The 4,733-nt window shown below is 42.3% G+C and overlaps 1 non-coding gene across 1 annotated transcript; it reads right to left on the bottom strand.

Moving 5' to 3' along the window:
• Nucleotides 1–4,583: 4,583 nt before the first annotated feature.
• On the bottom strand, nt 4,584–4,733 carry LOC122890783. Its single transcript, XR_006381205.1, has one exon. It is a non-coding gene; the product is annotated as a small nucleolar RNA SNORA62/SNORA6 family (small nucleolar RNA).

Here is a 4,733-nt window from a genome sequence, read left to right on the forward strand (position 1 = left end):
TTTCTGAAGTTCACCTCAAATTGTTTAGCTTAGGTAAACAAACATTTAAAGACAATCCAATCTAGAATGTAACCTTCATAAAGGTGTTATTAAAACATAATTTTTCTCCCTAAAATAACCCTCATTTCCAGAGATAGCCAAATCAGGACTAGTTTATTTGAAAAACAAGTCCAGTTTTAACAAATGTGGCCTAATTATTTACATAAGCTCAGCAAGAACAGTGAGTGATCATATAGATCTTTTAGAATCTGCTTTACTGGAACTTATTGTAAGGAATTTCTAGGTTGAACTTGTTATAGCCTCTCCAGGCCAGAAGCCAAGCCATGTACTTGCCATCAGACATGCCTGCAATACCTGTCGATTTGGGTGAATTCCTCTTCTTGAGGTCCCCAAGGGTATCCCGAGGTTCCAGCACCTGCCAGGAAGTGACATTCTTTACTCACCTGGTGAGGCTGCTGGGAACACCGTAAGCCAGGTATTGGGCCAACAGTTCCAAGGGGCTTTATGGCTCCAGGTTTCAAAATGGCAACCTTAGTTCCTTAAAGCTGTCTGGTCATATCTGAGTTGTTCTTTTTGTCTTTCTCAAATAGGGCATTCCAGTCAAAGCCTTGGTAAAATAACCCATGTTTCCCATGGTTCTATTACAAGGAGAACAGATTCTTATTGAACTTTTTCAAATGACTGACTGCCATGGAAGAAAATACTTACTGAGACCTTTTGAGTTTTAGAGGGTTCAGAGAGAGAGAAAAGGTGAATGTTTTATTTACAAATAAATATTTTTACATTGCTGTAAGTCACGGACCTCTTAAGAAAAAAGTTTCCTTAGTCTGGAAGAGCAAACCTTAGAGTACCAGCAATGGTTAAAAGGACAACTCCAACAGAGGAGCAGAAGCCATATTTTCCCGCCAGGAAGGAGGGGTTAAGCAGTCCATGTCAAGCCAAAGAAGAAAGGGAATTTCCCTGAAACAAAGGGAGCTTTGGCAGCTGCCTGGTAATATTCCTCAAAGTCTCCATCTCAAATTAGACTAACCCCAGTTGGCTCCAGTTATAGCCATTAACACAGAAATGAGTAAGGGAGAAGCCCCCACATCTATGAGGAGAAACAGAGAGAGGGAAAGTCAGAGTCCCCTTTCCTAGGGGTGACCTAGCAACCTGGGTTTACTAGAAGGCTTATTTACATAATTATCACCCAGTATGTCAGGAGGGAGTTGACTAGCTCACTCGTTTAGGCAAACACATTCTGCAAAATGTCCTTAGGTCGGGGTCCTGGTGTAGAGCAATGATGGCTTAGGCATAAACAATGAAGGCACCCTAGGTTTATTCACCCTGTTTCCTGTATAGGAGATCTAACTGATAGATCCCACTGAGGCCATGCAGTGTTACAGGAGCTCAGTCCTCTCCTAAGTTCTGCAATCCAAATTATTTCCGTGGGTTCAAAGAAATCCCACGGTAGAGTCCTTGGGACTGAAGAAGCCTACTGAAACCATGCTCCCAGAAAAGGAAAGAAGGTCCATTACCGAATCCCCCCTGATGCCTGGGTGGCGTCCCACACAGGATACGTCAGAGCTGCCCATATGTCAAAAGCCGCCCTCAAGAAGGCGTCCCTCAAGACCTCGCTATTGATCACCATTCTAACTTCTTGGGAAGGCATTCCTGCCTTAAAAGGCCCTGGAGGGGTGCCGGCGTCCCTCTTCTTCCCCATCGCATCCTAGGCTACAGATGGGTGCCCGGTGAATGGCCTAGGATATTGTGCCATCCTATACTCTAAAAGTTGTGGGGCTGCCCTGCCATTTTTAACCCATGGGAAACAAAAAAAAAAAGTTTGGCAAGGGGAAATTACCCAATTTCATAGCTTTAAGTAGTTTGGAGAAGACACTGATGTGAAACTGTAAAGACTGGAACCCATCATGGTCTATGTGATATTCCAACACATGGGGTCCTTACCGCCCACTTCCCTAGGAAACGATCCGTGGTTGTGTTTTAATTCAATCGGGTACTGCTTTTGGCCATCTCCCAGTGGAGGTCCCATGGCAGAAAGTGCCTAGGCCAGGCATGTGGAGGAGATCACATTAGATCATTCAGGAAGAAACCTCACATGGGAGTCTTAAGAATGGCAGCGGTCCTTCCTGGTGATTTAGGTGGCTGTCCCGTGCCCAGGAAAGCCAACTTTACATAAGACAGGAAGAAAGAGACGACATCAAGTTTCTGGGTCTTATTACAATTCCTGCCAGCGTACTAATTTCCAGCCAAAAATCTGATGTTTTCTTCCCTGTGGATTAGCCATGGGGCGATTAAAGCCTGAAAAACTGACATGCAAGTGTTCCAATAAGACCATACTCCTTGAAAAGCCCTGAAGTGAGAGTAAAGGAAGGAGGGAGAATGGACTCATCAACTTTGCACCAAAGCTCAGAGTCCAAATGTAAAGACTCACCACCCCAGTTGGATGACAAATGATGAACTTCTAGAACATAGGTGAGGTTTATTGGGGTGAGGTCTGGAGCTCAGTACCAAGAAAGGATTCTTGAGGCTTCTCTGGTGCAAAATGGTGATTTATTAAAGTATGGGGACAGGGCCTGTGGGCAGGAAAAGATGCTGCCCGGGGTTCTCAGGAGTGGTCTATTATATACTTGTAAGATGGCAAAGGGATTAGGGATGGTGTCAGTCTCTAAGGAATTTTGGAAGCAAGGTTTCTAGGACCTTGAGGGGCCAGCTATTTTTGGGGGGAAATTTTATTCACTACTAGTAGTAAAACCTTTTTGTGAGACCCTTTACATGTCTATCAGTAGGCCATATGCTTGGGAATGTTCGTCAACACTATCTGGGAGGTTTAGAGATAAAGTTTCCAAAGGAATTGTTAAAGTGCTCACAGGGTCCTGGTGAGGGGTAGGGGGTCTAAATTTCTTAAAAATGATTTCAACAAAGGACACCTGGGTGGCTCAGTTAATTAAGCTTGAGCTCAGGTTGTTCATCCCAGAGTCCTGGGATCAAATTCCACATCCAGCTCTTTGCTTACCAGGGAGCCTGCTTCTCATTTCTGCCTGGTCGGCCTCCTCTGCCTGCCCCTCCCCCTGGATTGTGCATGTGCCCACAGGGGCTCTATGGCTTTAGAGCACATCTGCTTGAGCTCTTGCTCCTGCTCTTGCTCTCTGACAAAAAAATAAATAGGATCTTTAAAAATAATCATTTTGCCTGCTTTTTACGTTCTCAATGTGGTTAATGAAGCTTGAAATTTCATGTGGCCTGCAATGTATATACTTACATTGGACAACACTGTGGAGTCAGAACATCAAACAGGACATTTGTCATACCAAGAGCAAAAAAAAAAACAGCTTTAAATTTACATACACAACACGTTTTAGAGGATAAATATACTCTCCAATCTCAGCTAAGAGCTATTTAAATGCTAACTTGGTGTAACCAATATAAACAAAACTTTCCAATCTCAATGTAACTGTTATTTAAATTTCAACAATCCAGAATTAGATTTTTGGAACTTATTATGAATACAGTTTTTCAAACGACAAAAGTGATACCAGCTCATCTAAACTATCGACGTTATAGAGAAGCATACACACACTCACAAAAAAATCCAAAAGAATCCACCATGCTACTGCTCAGAGTATTTTGGTCACTCATTACTTCCAGGTAAATGTATTAAGTGATATATAAATATTAAAGTGGGATCATACGTTTTATCACTCTGAAACTTGTTTTATTCTAATACTGTGAACACTTCCTTTTATTAGATATTCTTTCTAAAAATTCACATTTTACTTTGAAATAATTACAGATTCACAGGGTGTTGCAAAAACAGTATGAAGTCCCATATAATTTCCACCCCATTTCCCAGACAGGGTTGCATCCTCTGGATTACAGGACATCAAAACTAGGAAACTGACATCAGGACGCATGTGTACCATTTTAGGTCACCTACTCACAAGTGTTGATTCAGGTAACAACCACCACAATCAAGATCAGATTTCATCAACACAAAAACATTCCCTCTCAGTACCCCTTTCCAGTCACAACCGGATCTGAATTCACTTAAGCAACTGAATTCAGCTCCCGTCATGATCCCAGGGTTCTGGGATCAAATCCCACATGGGGCTTCCCGCTAAGCAGGGAGCCTGCTTCTATCTCTGCCTGCTGCTCTCTCTGCTTGTGCTTCCTCATTCTCCCCCACCTCCTCCAACAAATAAAATCATTTTAATTAATTAATTAATAAATTAACCTCATCAGCCCTAACCCTTTGGTGACTCCTAATCTAACTTTGTGATAACAAAAACTTGAATGGCTGCCTACAGTGTGTCACCTGTACAGATTGGCTTTTTCCACTCAAATCATGCCCTTGAAATCCACTCTAGTTGCTGCATGCATCCAGAGTTTGTTCCTACTTAATTGCTGAGAAGTATTACATCTGGTATGGATGTGCCACTCATGTAATGAAGGACATTTGGGTTATTTCCAGTTTTACCATACGAAAAGTAAAGCTGACATTATGAAGACCTGCAAAATATCTGTAACTATTACACAGTTTTGCATCAATTCCCTGACCTCTATGTAGACTGTTTTGTTTGTTTTTAACTTGCAGCAAGAATTACTATCAAACTCCACTTTTTGGGCCACAGACCCTTGTGGTCTTAGCAAAAGACCTGCCCCTCATGAAGCATACTACCAACATTTAATGAGTGCATTGGCCAGGCAGCTATTTTTTGTTGTAATAATGATGTAAC

This window comes from Neovison vison, chromosome 11 (genome assembly GCF_020171115.1).
Source record: "Neovison vison isolate M4711 chromosome 11, ASM_NN_V1, whole genome shotgun sequence".
NCBI lineage: Eukaryota > Metazoa > Chordata > Mammalia > Carnivora > Mustelidae > Neogale > Neogale vison.